Source organism: Lonchura striata, chromosome 2 (assembly GCF_050655825.1).
Source record: "Lonchura striata isolate lonStrDom1 chromosome 2, ASM5065582v1, whole genome shotgun sequence".
NCBI classification, from domain to species: domain Eukaryota; kingdom Metazoa; phylum Chordata; class Aves; order Passeriformes; family Estrildidae; genus Lonchura; species Lonchura striata.
In genome coordinates this window covers 89,857,368-89,874,148 of record NC_140704.1, presented here as the reverse complement: position 1 = coordinate 89,874,148, position 16,781 = coordinate 89,857,368, and the positions used below count along the sequence as shown (strand labels likewise).

At 34.9% G+C, this 16,781-nt stretch overlaps 1 long non-coding RNA gene across 1 annotated transcript; it reads left to right on the top strand.

The window, feature by feature from the left end:
• Positions 1-2,395: 2,395 nt before the first annotated feature.
• LOC110479522 (uncharacterized) lies at positions 2,396-11,394 on the top strand. The gene is made up of 3 exons (XR_002466935.4): positions 2,396-3,368; positions 6,334-6,397; positions 9,227-11,394. It is a non-coding gene; the product is annotated as an uncharacterized LOC110479522 (long non-coding RNA).
• The last annotated feature ends 5,387 nt before the right edge of the window (positions 11,395-16,781 follow it).

The following is a 16,781-nucleotide window of genomic DNA, read 5'->3' as shown; positions in this document are numbered from 1 at the left end:
TAAAAGAATACATATGTAAGTTGGCAATACACTTAGAAACTAGTACAAATTCAATTGGATTATGCATAATGTAATTATATCATTTACCTATTGCTTTTTTGTTCCTTTGGGTCCATTTTTCTGTTCATCTACTTTTCAGCCTAGAAATTAAACACATTCTTGCTCTTTTTCATGCGAATACACAAGACAAACTTAAAGAGTGGGATGTAACAAATTGATAAATTCATGGAAATGAGAGGAAAAAATTATAGAATTGCCTGGGGAAATCTGAAGAGAATATAAAGGGAGTTTAGATTAGTGCAATATGCATATTAATAAGTCAGAATAAGGTATCCATTTATATAATTCCAATGCCTTCAATCCATTTCTGAAGTTGGTCCCTGGTGAGGAGGCTTAATTTAAAATACAGAAATGCTCTCCAAGTTCCTGAACTCAAAAAGAATGCAATTAACATCACTTGCCAAATGAGCCCATTGCTATTTTTTGAGACTGTTGGCAGAAACACAGGAGCTTATACTGAATCTTTGAGATCAGAACACAACAGAAAGTGTCCTGTCCATTGCTCCTTCCCACCAGAATTCTCAGTTACTGAGGATGTTTAGTGGCCAATGGCTTTTATATGTAAACTATGAAGTGCATAACATTTATTTATATGTAAAATATGAAAAAAACAACATCAATTCTTATTTAAATAAAAATAACACACACCAAAATATGCAGTGAGAACTACTATTATAAAGTAATGGCCTACAGTGTAACCAATGATGTTTCCATAATTATTTCATATGCTAATGATAAATGAAAATGTTGTTTCCTGTTTAAAGATAAATATTGAAAAATTTTGGCATTGCAATATTGACCTCCATGGCTCTGTTATCAAGAATTTGCATTTAAATTAGAGACATTATTCCTCATATTGGGAAATGAGCAATGGAATAAGTTTTTCTTTTCATCTCTCTGTTCCCACTTTCAAACCAATTCATATCATTACTGATTAAAAGTAAGTTTGTTCTGAGATGTTAATACCCTCTTAAAAAGAAGTTTACAGCAGTTTCTTGAAAGCTGCTGAAAAAAATTGAGAATGATTTTTTACATTAAATCACTTTCATATTGTATATTTTTCTAGGATGTTCCTGACAGAAGTGCTACTGGTTTGAATGGAAGATGAGTAGTTATTCAAAATGTTTTTGTAAAAGAATTTTAAGTTAACGCTAGATGAGAGCAGTCATTTTTACTCTGTGATGTAAGTGTTGTTTTTTCAGGTTATCTGAGATTTCAGTCATTTGATCAAGTAGCAGAAATAGTACTCTCATTTGGTTAAATGGTGACCTAGGTTCACCATAATCTCCAGTTTTGCCATCACACAATATCTCCACAGCTGCTTCTCTTCAGTTTCCTTTAAAGTGAGAGGAAAAATATATTTAATTTTAGCAGAGACATTACCATAAGGTCAAGGTAAAAATGTGAACTAGACTAGGTATAATAAATAGTTATATGTATAGACTTGCCTTTATTCATCCAGGCATATTATTACAGGCAATATCAAAATGGTTGGTTTGTAATGTTTGCCAGATTGAAATCTTATTTGCATAATGTGTTTAAAAAGTTATACTCAATATTTGCAAAGAAGTCAATATTTGTTGCAGGATGATTTGCATAAATGAAATAAGATTAAATTAAATTGATTAAAAGACTTACTAGCCTATAGCATAAAGTTTCTGCACATCCTCAGCAATACCATGTGAACTGGTAATAATCAAGAATCTCAGAAAAAGTGTCAAGGACAATATAGATATAGATTAAATGTTATCCATTTTCTGTAATGGTGATTCCTTTTCTTCATGCTTAATATAAGCTGGAGGATTAAGGATAAAGACATTTACAGACTGTCTTTGCATTAATTATGTTGATATCCTTCATGTCATTATGAATCATCATGTAAGTTTTCCTGTGCAGTACTCTCTCTTTTCTAAAACTGTCTCTTTTGTCTTGGGCAACATTTGCAATTTGTTTTTACTGAAGACAGAATTGGTAAGATTGGGAGTGATCCATCTCCTTGCTAGGGCAGGGTCATCCTACAGGACATTTCACAGAATCATATGCAGACAGTTCTTGAAGATCCCCAGTAAGGGAGATTCCACAACCTCTCTGAGTATCTTATGCCAGTGCTCAGTCACCTGCACAGTAAGGAAGTAAAATAATCTTCTTCACATTCAGGTGGAGCTTCCCCAGGCATAAGTTTCTGCCTGTTCCCTCTTGTCTTGTTGCTTGGCACCACCAATTTTCACTTAGTTTACCTCCTTCGTTATTTCTGAAGTCTGACAGAAAATTCTTTCTGTCCCCAGCTGTTTACGTTGAAGAATCTGACTTCCACTTTGCATTTGACTCCATCTGTAGAAATACCTGTAAGTAGCACTTTCAATATGTTTATTTATTTATTTTGACCAACTAGAGTACTGTTTAATCAAACTGCTGGAGGTAATGACTTTGAAATAAAACAAAGAACATACAAGAAATGTAAAAGTTTGATGCACTTGAAAAGTTAGTGTTTTCTTTGAAAATACATACAGGTACTTTCTTCTCTTTTTTCTTTTATTCTTTTTCTGGTTTTCTTTTCCTTTGTTTGATTAGGTTTTTTGTGTGTTTCTTTGTGTTTTGTTCTTTCTTTGTTTTTAGTAATCTTAAAAATGGTCTTTTTTTACAATGTAAAACTATTGTTGCTTTGTCATTTTTCTGTATAACTTCAAAATACTCCTCTCTGTCTTTGAAAGCATGGGACAAGCTTATTGTTATATTACCCCCCAAGTGCCAGACTTACTTGGCTGACATGTCTTTGTGTTTCTCATGTTATTAAAAATCTATCCTTAAGTGTATTAGGCTATTGTAAGAGGAATCATGTAAATACTTTTACACAGTAATTTTCTGCATTTAAAATGTCTTTCTGTTACATGTCAAAATGTTGGGTTCTATCCATATTTGTAGTAAAGAAATTGCAATAAAAATTGTAGAAACAATCCAGCATTAACAGTAATAGATTGTTTTCTTAGGGAACTATTTCAGGATTCCTGGAACTAGCTCATCTTCCTCATTGGTACAGTGAGGCTTTTCCACATCCTGAAGTCAGATGGCTCTTGTTTTCTTAGGGAACTATTTCAGGATTCCTGGAACTAGCTCATCTTCCTCATTGGTACAGTGAGGCTTTTCCACATCCTGAAGTCAGATGGCTCTTTCTTCTTGCCAAAGTGTCAGATGGTGCTGTGCTTTGTGTCTTGCAGTGGTGTTGAGGGAAGAACACAGCTTTTTTTGCAGCTCAGACCTACCCATTAACAGAAGATGATATTAGTTGGGCATCTTTCTGCTGTTTCTAGGTAAGCTTTTTTTTTCCTTTTTTGTAGGGAACAAATAAGTATTGTTTGTCTGAACTGACATTCGTATAATTGTAAGTTGTCAAAACACACTGAAGGCATTTATAAAGGTCCTTGTATTATGAAGCACACACCCACCCACCTCAAATGTGCTTTGAGAATCTTCTGATAAGAAGTTGTAGTAGCACAGGGGTGGAAGAATGATTTAAAATGACAGGTTGAATAAAGTTTTTAGTGCTGAAGGGAATTATTATTTTGATGTCTAAGCTTGAAAACATCGCACATTGTATCTGTGTAAGAAATTCTCACTGAAAATCAGTTCTATCCTTCTTTGGACTGACTAGTCTGCAGATGAAGACTGAGTCCACCAGTGATGTTGCTGTTGCCATGAAGATGTACCATTACTACCCTTTAATAAGCTAGCTCACGTTCTTGAAACAGTATGGCCACATTAGAATAAATGTCCCCAGGCTGTTTTGTCCTGCTGAGAAGCCTGGACAGAGCATGGTTACTGCTTCCACAACTTCATTTATCTCCTTCAGCTTCACTGAAATGTGCCAAATAAATGTCCAGCTGTCTAATTCTATAAGAAAACTGCCCTTATCCTTAAAAAAAGGCATTTCAATTGTACTTACTGTGTAATTCACTGTTAAAAAATATCCCCAGATATGTGTATATGAACCACAGCTAGTTGAGGGTCATGTTGAATTTAATTTTGAAAACATTGATTTATCAAAGGGATCTGGTTAGGGTTAAAGGAGGAGAAAATATATGATTTCAAGATTCTTTTCACTCATTATGAGAGCTTCTTTCCTCTTTCTACAGCTTGAAGGCCCTATTGCCATTGATCCCTGCAAAGCTATTGAAGTGTTTTTTCTTTATTATAATTTTCATATTATCATTCTTTATTACCATTTTCTTTATTATTTTTGCCTCAATGCTAAGAACCTGGAGCTAACCAATAGAAATGAAATTACTTATTTTGGATTTTTGGCAGATAAACCAAAAAATGCTAGTGTACCTTTTTCTGGCAAGAGCACTTGGTGATGCATGCAAACAAGGTCTGTTATAATGAGCTGCTGGCCAAGAGGAGGCATCAGAATTGAATCTTAAGACTTATGTCCTTTTAAGCATATGGTGCTTAACGAGTGTCTTTCACAGCCCAACTAGTAATGAGAACTAATCTAAAATGAGCTAGCAGCAAACTGCAGCAGACCAAATAGGAGAGTCATATTCCATACTTTCACTGTAGATTTAATAGCATTTCTAAAATTTAAAGTGCATTGTTGACATTTCAAAGGGTGGATATGAACCAGTGGAATGTCATAAACCAAAAAAAAGCTAGGAGGGGTCAAACAGTAGAAGGTTTTGGCATAATAAACATTACCACTATGATTTTGTTTATATCATGCTTCACTTGTACTCATCCATATCATGACCACTGCAGCCTAATCAAAAATCTGTTTCTAAGATGTTTTGGAAGCCCTTAAAACATTTGCATCTTCCATATATTATACCACTGAGACTCGAATGTGAAGGCTGAATGGAATGAAATAAGCTAATGTCTGGATATTAGATGACTATTTAAACCACTCCACATACAGATAGAAATTATGAAGGAAAGGGGAAAAAGGAAGAATTAATTGCTATACATACTAAAGCTGAGCAAATTCCACATAATTGAATCTGTTTCAAAAAAGTAGGAATACCTGACACCTGAGTTGCATGGATAACGTATTTTACCCAAGTGCTGTTGGCACAGGTCCTTGTCACAACATTGTTCAAAGGGAAGACCTGGCATATAGTCAAAATTTATACCCAATGTGCTGCAAAATTAGGAAAAAGCCATCCTGACATTAAATTAAGTATTTTGTAGACATCCAGTATAAAATACTAAATGTTTGCAGGAACGTATGCTTGATCATTGTGTTCCACTTATAGACCAGGTGTGGTACTGCCTTCTGCACTGACTGCTAAAAGCAGCTGAGAGCCCTGCTCTTAAAGATTTTATCTTGATAGTTATGAGGAATAGAAGTATTTCTTCTATGCCAGGATTTCAAAAACATCATAGAACCAATAGAGGCATACTTAGGCAAACCACAGAGGTGACAGCACTTGTATAAGTATACACTGACAATCTGGATGTGTTTGCAGGACAAACACCTACTGCCTTGGGGAAGGGGAAGAAACACACACACAGAGACATATATTTTATAAATATATAATCTTTTTGTTCCAGATAGGTTCCAATCTTTGTAAAATTTGTCTTCCTACTAGAACTTAAATTCTTTCTAGGTCAATTTCTGGTGAAAATAATTTATAGGTTTATTGTGGCTTGTTTTTTTTTTTTTCATTTTTGACAGACTTTAAAAAAGGGGGATTGAGATACAGTAATTTTGCATTTTATGAAATTGCATAATAAAAAAATTAAAAAGCATTTTCAGCAACTTGCTTTCTAAAATGCAGGCCCAACTGTGATTATTGTGGTCATTTCATGCTGCTGGGATAAAATAGAAAATAAGAAAAGATTAATACTGGTGATACATGCTAGATGAAAACAAAGGGGTGACAGAAAGGGGGATGAACTGGATGTGTAACATATTATGCCTGCTTCCATGGAAATCTTATGTTCTTTGCATTTAAAAATATATGCACAAATAATTTATGTAACACTCTCTAGCTAGTTACTTTAGAAGTGTAACATTTCGGTATCTCGAATTCCTTATTTGTCTTGCTTCTTTTTTTTTTTTCTTTTTGTTTTTTTTTAGTATCTGGTTTATGTTCTTTGAGTCTACTTGGCAAGTAGAAGATATTAAACTTTAAAAAAAATTAGCTGTAACCTTATTAAAACCATAGGAATATTTGTGCTCCTGTAAGTAGCTGAACTACACCTAGGGCTTAAATATGTGTATTTAGTGAATACCTGTGTGGCACAACTTCATGCCAGTTCCTCTTGTTTCATCATTAGTTGCCTGAGAAAGAAGTATATCCCCACCTAGCTACAGCCCCCTTTCAGATGGTTGTGGAAAGTGGTAAGATCATTCCTGGCCCTCTTTTTCTCCACGCCAAACAACCCTAGTTCCCACAGCTGCTTGTCATGGGACTTGTGCTGCAGACCTTTCACCAGCTCCATTGCCCTTCTCTGTCCTTCTTATAGTTGGGGGCCCAAAACTCAATGCAGGATTTGAGGTGGTTTTTGTCCCAGTTGGACAAGGTCCTCTGACCTTAACCAAATAGCACGGGGTTGTTCTGTTATCTTTTGGAGGTTTCTTTTATAATTTTTATCCATGCAAACATATTTTAATTTGGATGCATTCCAGGAAGGCAATTAAAGTACTGCATAACTTTTGGTATATTTTAATTTGTTCTTCAAAGCAGAACTTGCTGATGTAGACTAATCAGCTTTTATGTGCCAGTGAAAGCATGGAACATGATGACAGATGGTAAGCCAGAAAAATTCATGTAGCTAAATATCCACTGTCATTGTTAACCTAGACAGTGACAACTTTGGTGTCATTTTGTACAGGATATGACAGTTTTCCTTCAACTCTAGCTAAGTGTTCAAGATTTACAGGCCTGCCTGCATTATGGCACATTTGAACACAAAACATCCAACTGATAGATCAATGAGATAGTCTTGATGAATGCTCCGAGTTCAGTTAGGCACAACATAAGGTTTGTGGCAATATCACTATCAATATTTAATTTCTTAATCAGTGCATCTCTCTTTCCTTGCACTCTCATAATGTCCATCCATAGCCATTTATTCACGTTAAACTTGTGGGAGATATTTCAGGTGTCTAATTAACACTGTAGGGGAAAAAGAATCAAGCAAGTTCTGCTGATATTTCTGTTCAATATTTTAAGGGACCTACAAAAGACACAATAAATAAGTTTTATTTAAACTAAGAAATATGTGCCTAAAAATCTTTTCAAGCACTTGAGCTCTTGGTATCAGGAACACCAAAGGAGAAATGCACTTCAAATTAATGTTCCTCCATAAAACCAGAATTTAATGTAACTGCAAAGGTTTAAAACTCTGAGATATTTTAAGATCTCTGTAGTAAAAAGTCAATTCTACTGTAAGAATTAAAATGACTAAAATTTTATTTTTAAAATAATGCTTCTTTTATTGGGATGTTTTAATTGTATTTTAGTTTATGTATTACATAGCTTATCATGCCAGCAATAGGGAAACACTGCCATGTCAATATTTACTAGAAAGAACATGTTAAGATTTAGGGTAGGAGAGTGGGAAAGAGGAGAGTGGCATGATTTCAAAACAAAGCCAGTTTGAACACCTATCTTCCACTCAAACTACCAGTTTTACTCCAGATATATGGTTCCTAAACAGGCAGTCATATTTGGCACATTGAAATTAAAAACAGTTTTTGGTAATTGATGGTAAAGTTTCTTTTGAGGTGAAGTTTCATAACTTGCATAAGTAAACTTTTCACAGGGCATTGTAGAGAAATCCTTATCTCCACTGAATGTGTTGAGATTCTTTTATTATTTGTGAATATTTGATATGTTTTGTGCTTTTTGATCACCTCTTTCTCTCCGATACTGTTTTTCCAAATGCTTTCTTGCCTCAACCCATAAGTGACAAAAGGTTTTTCAAAGAAATCACACATATATGAAAACCAGTTAAATAAATGAATGGCTTGCCATTGTTACGACCTGAAAAATTTTCAATGAAAATTGCTTTTATGTATCCTAATGTCTTTTAAACACAACACCCCCCCCCCCCCCCCCCGCAAATTAGGGCAATATTAGTACATAAATTATTAAGTATATTGAGGTAAACAGAATTCAGGCAACAGCCTAATCTTCAGTCCTTATTCTGAGAAGCTGACGAAAATACAAGCAAGAGCAACATCAGGTAAAGTCCCCTTCCATTAATACGAAATGGTTCTCTGATTTTCATATTGACTGATTTTTATGCAGCAGTCTAGGGGAAATATACTTTATTTATGCCACTCAATTGCAGAACTGACTCCACATGAGAAAAAAAAGGAACAGAAAAGGAGCATTTTGCAGACATTGCTTTTAAGCTGTGTTTTTCCAGCTTAAGTGTCCACAATAAGGTCTCTCTCATTTTCATATATAAAAGATCTTCATGGATTCTTCACGTATATATTCTTGGCTTTTCTTGAAATATGGCCCTATCATAGGGCTCACATGGCTCAAATGGCAATCCTGTATTTAAGAATTTCTAGTCAGAAAATTTCCTGACTGCAAGATTTCAATATCTTGTGTTCCGACCTAAGAACAGCTGACTTATTCCTCATCACCCAGTTTGCATCCTTCCTTTTTATTAAATTCCAGCTGTCTGTTGTACTTCTGCACATTCAGCTATATCGAAAAACTATGGAGCAGCTCTAATTCTCATATTCAGGACTGAATGTCTATATTATCCTGTTCCCTAGACACTATTGAATTGCCACAGCACTTTTTATGCTTTGCTTAATGCATGTTTTGTTTGTTTTTAAATACATGCAATTTTCTGGAGGGTTCTTTTTTACACTTCACAGTAGGGTGCACACCTCAAAAGAAACAATTCACACACACAAACCTAATGTAGCCAGTCAACAGTAAAAAGAGAAAACCTGCATGGTACTGGCTAATTGCAAAGTAAAATATAAAAAGAAATTCCAAAATATTTCAAACAGATTGTCTGAATGTATAAAACATTGTCTTCTCCCTCTGTGATGTATTACAGGTCTATCAAAAATGTCATACTTAGAAATTGTATTCTACCCCCTTAAGGGTCTTCACATTTTCTGATAAAATGATAAAAGAGTTTCAAACAATGACTTATTTTACTTATGAGGACCATTTTTTTTCTCCAAAATTACAAGGCTTGCAGGATGGAGGACGGTACAGAAATCCCAACAAAAGAAGAAGAATGTCTGATGAGAAGAGCTAGATGGAGAAGAAATAGAGGAGCAAAATATGCTGTGTATTGAAATGAAGACTGATTTGATATTTTAAACAAGATCTAGAGCTGAACACCTTTTTCACATGTTCAGCCTGCTGTTGTGCTTACCAGAGTGCTGCTTGCTGAGAAACATCACATCCAGATTTGCCGCTCAATAGTCTGATACCTCTTTCCTTGGAACAGTCAGTTCATTTCAGCTGTCAGCCCAGTAACAGTGCCAATAATTTCTTAGAGTAGATCAGTAACAATATCTAGATAAGGATGGATGTTTGAGCCTACTGAGTCTGGAGTTCTATTGCATGGGATTATTTTACTGGTTATTCTTGTTTTTCAGCAAGATTTTATATTTAACCCATGTGCCTTATCCGCACTTCTGACACCCTTCCGCATCATTTGCTTAACTTAACCTCCTCCTGATCTTATATTCTTCTGCATGATACAGTATTCTTGATGATCAGCCCAACTCCAACTTCTTTTTCATTTTGATTTTAGAGCTAGAACAATAGAACAACTACTTACTTATTTTCTTTCATTTGAAACTGGGTAAAATTTTAAAGTATTTTTAACCTCCATGTTTCTTCCTCTGAATTACTTCCTACAATGATAAAATATAAAATACATCTCTGAATGACTGATCTGTTGACTTCAGAGAACTTTATAATGTGTTTAACATTCCAACACTTGAAAATTGCAACAAGGCTTCAACAAAATCTTGAAAACAGCTTAAGTTTTTATAAAAGAAATATCCTTTGTTTTCCTTGCAAATTATTTTGGAATGCCATAACTATAAGAAGCAATGAGGGCATCAAAATATTACCGGGTACTAGGTGCATCAAAATTTCATCTATATTATTATGTCAAAATTGTTGAGCAGTGATATGTCAGTCTGGAGGGTTAATCAAAGAATTATTTTTGAAGTTCATCATAAGACTGGAGAAAAATGTTTTTCCTTCATTCTGATGGTAGTCACTTTCTGGATATGTCTAAATCATCTCTGCTCAAGGTTGACCTTTAAAAGCCACATGTCACAATAACATCATCCTGGGCCCCATTTCCCTGCTATTGCAAGCCAACAGAAAACGTTTTTTAAGAAAGTGTAAGAACAGTGTCAAAATATCTTTGTCCTTGTATTTACTGAGCATTCAGTTTTACCTCTGCTTTGGAAAAAATAATGGAGAGGTGACCATACCTAACGATTATCAGAAACATTAGACCTAAGGATTTTTCTCAAGGACCAATTTTTAATAACTAATTGAATTTTGTGTTAAACATGTGGGTAACATTTTCCTTAAAAAGAAAAAGATGGTAGGAAGTTTTCTCCCCTTATATAGAAACAGCCGACTTTAGTTTTAAATTCAGTGGATCTTTTAGTACGTGTTTGCTGCAGTCCAGAAAAAGATATATTATCAACCACTAGCACTCCAGCTTTTAAAGAAAGGCAATAAATACACGGCCTTTTGAAGAAATAAAAATGTTTTCCTCTTTATCATCCAAAAATAACAACTCAGATTGAAGACATGAGGGCACTTGACTTGAACGTTTTTTGTTCCTGATGACTTTTGGTTTTTACAGGTTACTTAATCAGCTACAACCTGAAAAATCAATATCTTCATATTTTACCTTAGCTACCCAGTGCTTGCCTCTATATATCTTCCTGTCAGATAGAGGGCTGTGAAGGTGATAAAGAGTCTTGAACTTGGATTAGTACATTTCACAATGTAGATGTGTGATAAAAAAAAATGTCACTATAGGTCAATCAGTCTCCTGCAGAGAAGTGAACTGCATTTAATTTTGGATTTGCAAGATCTTGAGCTGACCAGTTTGGTGGGAGAACCTAGCCCATTTCCACATATTTGTACTTGAATGAAAAAAATATGACAAAAATAAGAAGACAGTGTTTACTGAACCTCGTTGCAGCTAGACTTTTATTTTAGATAAGTGAGTAGAGATTCAAAAGTAATGAAAAAGTAATGATCACAATATGTGAACAGACTTGAAAGATTGCATAAGTTTCCTGCAATCTTTCCCTCTATCCTGCTGTATAACAAAGACAGTAGCAACAGCCAGTAAAGAGAAAATATGCCAAAACATCTTCTCAGAGTACTTTGTGCAATTTCTACAGCTGTATTTTTTGTGTACAGTTTTTCATATGTGTCTGGTAAACTCACAATAATCTGTGTTACATTGTGAAAGCATGAGTATTGTTTTTTTTCAGGAAATATATATGACTGCCACAAACTCAGGATCAATAAAATGAGATCTAAATGTTCAAATTTACTTAATCTCAAAAATCTATCAGTTGAAAGAGATAAGGGAACTTGTTTCCAATGCTAGTGCATGAAACAATAGCCAATATAGATATGTATGTGTAGCTGTGTAGCTGTGTTGCTACAAAATGTGTTAAGGGCCATAAAAAGCGAATAATTCTTTAGAGAGATAATTATTTAACTCAGTAATTCTTTAGGTAGAAGTTTGATATAAATACAAATTATTTGTTTGTGTCTTAATTTGCAAGTTTGAATAGACTCTGCCAATAGGACTGTTATTTCCCCAAAAGTATTTTTCTGCTAAAGGACTTAATATTTGTTCTCATCACTGCAGTAAAACCTCCCTTATTTTGAATAGTGGTCAGCAATCTTATCCAAACCATTCATGATTAAATGTGAGAGCCTTTTCATATTTCCACTATGGTTTTCTCAGCCTCTGTGATTTAGTAAATACAAATCTCTTAGTAAATTATGCACCTCTGAATAGTCAGTTTCAATCATAAGAATCACTATTTCTTTGTGGATATGTAAATCATATACCCAGCTCTCATAGTAGAAGCCTGAAGTAGAGGCCAGATGTAATGCAGTATTTAAGATATTCACACTTGTTTATCGTAAGTTCAGTATTCAATGAAAGATTTGTTAATGTTCATTCCCTTCTAAAAAGTGGTAATTGTATTAATTTCCCAACTAGTGACTTAGTTTGCAATAGATTTAGAAAGATTTTAGTTGAACAAACACACTACCCCTTCAGTAGTTATTCATACAAGTTGGCATGAAGGTGACACTAGCTCTGGCATTCTCATCAGATTTTACATTGACTGAAACTGCCTACAGCTATAAATTTAAATCTGTAAATGTAGAGGTACTCATGTAAAAGACAGTTATTCACAATGCTAATTTGGGGTATAGTTGCTGCTGATTTTCCTTTTCTGGTACCAAAAAAAACTAGATTTTAATTTTCAAAATAGTAAGTATTTAAATTTTTCAGTGATTATTCTAGGAAAATTATTGAAATCTCACTTTTTCTTGTGCTAATATGCAATGTTTGATAGCTAGTTTTCTTGGAAGGAAGGGGAGGGAGAATCTGTTCCTTTCCTGCATAACCAGAGATTTATTATTGATAGATGAACTCTACACATATGGTGCCATGTAAAATACAGAGTTTAAATCATCCAGCTCCCATATAGTTTCTTCCACAAATTGTCAGAAACTGGATCTCAACTGTAGTATTGTTTTGATCATTATCATAATTACAAATATTTTGTCCAATCTGCAGTACATATACAGACTGATAGTATATTTCAGGATGAAAATATTCTTCTTGTATTAATCCTCAAAAAGTATCTCTTGAGAGGTTTTATTGAATATTAACATCTGCTGATGTCTCAATTTTTTTTTTTTCTGTATATTTTTATGTCTATATTGGTAGAAATCTTTAAAAAGCCTATAAGATTTTAGCAGTAAGTTTTAGAAGTAATGGAGAACTGTAGTCTTGTGAATCACACAACTATAGTTACTAATTCTCAAGTATTTGTTTTTCAAAACTTATTTTTCAAAAATATTTAAGTATTTAGCTTAAATTTCTCTTCAGTTTTCCAGCTCTACCCTTTCTATTCAAATATCGTGAACTGACATTTCTAAATCCTAGAACAAAAATTAGAATCAACTTTGTGCTCAGGCCAAGTGACTAAGAGCTTTACAGTTTCCGTCACATGAAAACCTAAATATGAAAACATATTTAAAAAAACATTCAGGTTGTATCATAAACCTGTTTTAACAGCATGTTGCTTTCTTAATACTTTTGCAAGAGATTGTTCTTCTTATTGAATTTTAGATGCAGTTCCACATTATACAGATGCTGCACTTTTGTTTTCCTCTCAAATGCACATTTGAGGGCTTTTTATTTTTAATCAGGATTTTTTTAAAGGAAAATATCTTTTTCCTAGCAAGCTAACAACAGGTGTTACTGTGGAAATGCAGTCAAATGGGATTCCTCCTGTTTCAAAAATATTTTTACAAGCGTATTGTGCCTATTCATGACTCAATCAGTTCTTCTAAATGACATTTTTATAGCTGTGTATTTGTATTCCAGGTTTATATTTTCATCCAGTTAAGTTTTTTTCCATATTTTTTAAAATTTCAATTATAAATTATTGTCATTTTAATACAACCTAAGACAGAAAAAATAGCAAAATATTAGCATTATTTATCTAATAATCTCAAACTGGTTTGTAACATTAATGAATGCTAGTATTATTTTCTAATATAGATAGTCCTTGTCATTTCAAACAATTTAGCAAACTGGAAAGTACATGTATAGTAGGATTAAGTAACTTCCCCCAGGATTAAACAAAGAGTTACACAGCTATTTTCTTGCAAGCAGGATGAGCACAGCTAGATATATTTCCTCTGGTATTTGGGGTGAACAATTTATGTCTCATGCGAGTCCAGGCTTGATGGACTGTGGGCTTTTTTGTCTACATTCTTTAATGGGTATTTATAAACCACAAGTGGTTGGTAGACTGCAGCCTGGGATCTATGACTTCAGGGTGCTTTTACACCACAGGTCATGGAACAACTGAAGATTGCATTTACTGATAAAAATTTGAATCCCCTGTCCATGACACTGAAGAACAGTATTGTGGGAGGGGACTTAGGAGAAAGTCCCCCTGAGTTGCCATGGGAGGTGACAAACGTGTAATTTCCCGCCTCCCCTGTTGTCAGTCTTTTGTTGTACCTTCCCCTCATTCCTGTCCATCATTATGTAAGCCATCCCCCAGTTCTAGAAAGTTCTTCGTTCTCTGTACTCCCATTGGTTCCTTCCCTGTAACCACTCCTTCCCCTTGTCCCCATTGGTTGTAACCCTATCACTCATTCTCTACTCCGCCCCTAAACCCTTCCCTCATTGGATGTTTCCTACCCTGACCCGCCTTCCCTGCTACAGCTATATTCCTCACCCTGCACTCAGCTCAGGGCTCTCAGTGCGAGCTCCTTTCCAGAGAGGTTGTTTCCCCATGCTCCCCAACCTATCTTTTCCTACAATAAACCCTCTTGGAAACAACACCGCCTGAGTGTCATCCTGCCGTCGAGAGAAAGCTGTTTTAGTGCTATCCGGCTCCCGAGGACCTGACCCTGTGGCATACCTGGAGCACATAGGACCCCGGCTCATCACAGTATAGCCATGGAAACTGGTCTGGCTCTGTGCCTGTTGAGCAGGTTTACAGAGGGTGCTGAAGTGTGATGTGTACACAACTGGAAATGTGAGCATTTGGCAAAAACTACACCACATGTATCTACACTGGGGACAGTCCTTGGACAGTCCTTGGACTGAGGAGAAGAGGTGTGCTATCCCTCTTAGAGCTCTTTCTCTGAGAGAGCCCAAAGTGCCCATGAAACTCTCCTCATGCACGAGTGAAATGCAACAAAACTACAGCAAAGTCTTGTTGTACATCTCCATGGGCTACCTTGTAAAGATGCTCCAATGACCAAGTCCTAAATATACTGTCGCAAAAAACCCCAACCCAAAACCACACCACACCCCCTCCAAACCCACAAACAAAAGCTATAAGTTAGTTTTTGGATTCTTTTGTTGTCTTTTCTTCTATTTGTAAATTTATTTTCTTTTAGATATTCATTGTAATGCATAAAGATATTGTTTTTTTAATTTCAAAAATATTTAAATCAAGGCAGAGGCTAAGTAAGAATGATTATTTTTGCAGTATCTACTAGAAACACACAATAAATAGAAAATAGAAGCACGTGGATGGATGCATGGATGGATGGATGGACATAATGATTATGTTTAGCTCTTACTATGACATCCGATGCTTGGCAAAGTGAAATTATGGAGGACATGATAATTATTTTGATAGGAGGAATTATCTAGTTTCTATTTATATTACAATCTTTCCAAAGATTAATGGGCCAGCATTATCCTATGGACTAAAATCCAGATCCAGCTTTATCTTTGAAATCTAAATACAAGGGATTTTTCTATTCATTTTTTTTGCCAATGTTCTGAAAAAGGGAACATCCAAAGTAAAAAATGTGTAAATACAGAAAGACTTTAATGAGGATACAGGTTGTTAGGAAATATAATTTTGTGCCTCAGAAAATTATTGTGATACTGATACTATCTTTCAGAAATGGATACTGATGAAAGCAAAAAAAAAGGAATTTACTAATGGCTGTAGGTCAGAGAAATGCCATACTGAAATGGAGATGTTTATCTCCCAATCTCCTGCACTTATTGTCTGGCAGAACTGGCCAAGCTGCAGCATCCTTTGCTTAGTAGAGGTATACAGTCATGTGGATGTATATGCTACCTTTCCAAGTGCCTCACTTTATAGCACTTTGCAGACTCTAAAATGTGTGCCAGCTGATAAACAAGGAAAAAAAGCAGCAAAAATTTTGAACTACTATCTTTCTTCTTAGTAGTATTTGCATACTAATTCTGACTTCTACTCTTTACTTTCTTGTAAAAAGCAAGCTTGTATGTGTCTTGGGACTTGATCAAAAGCATCTGGAGTAACTATCAACAGATGGAAAACATGTAAGGAGAATTCTTCTGACAGCTTTTCATCATTACCTTTGTCTTAATTTTTAGTAGTTTAAGAGAATGCAAGCATATTTAACTGTGAAAGACTGCAAGTCAAGCCAAAAAGAGGTTGTGGTGTATGAGGGCAAAAGCCAGAAGTTTTTTTGAAAGAGAAGTTGAATTATTTCTGCCTTCTGGTGCTCGAGCAGGGGATGCCTAGGACTGAAAAGATTAATGACTAGGCACAGACACTGCAATGGACAGAATCCATTATGCAAACCAGGCACACTTTGCTACAGAAAGGTAAGAATTCTTAGTATATTGCCATGAACCTCTTGAGCATTGTGACTTGCCAGTGCAGGGAAAGTAGACCTGTGAAAATAAGTTATTTTTTAATCTATGAATCATCAGAATATTCTAATCAAAGTCAAAAGGACTGCATAAATGTAGCACATTTCTTAAATATACAGTGTATATTATATGAGTTGCTCAGTGAATTAAATCTGACCAAGCTGCTTCAGGCTTTATATAAACTCTGTTTTAAACTTAACTCTTGGAGATAGTCAATCTAACCTGAAGTATGAAGTACTTCATAGAGAGCTCTCATCACCCTAAGCTATCCCTCTAATAAGTGTGCTTCCATATTATGAGACTGATGGCCTGAATTA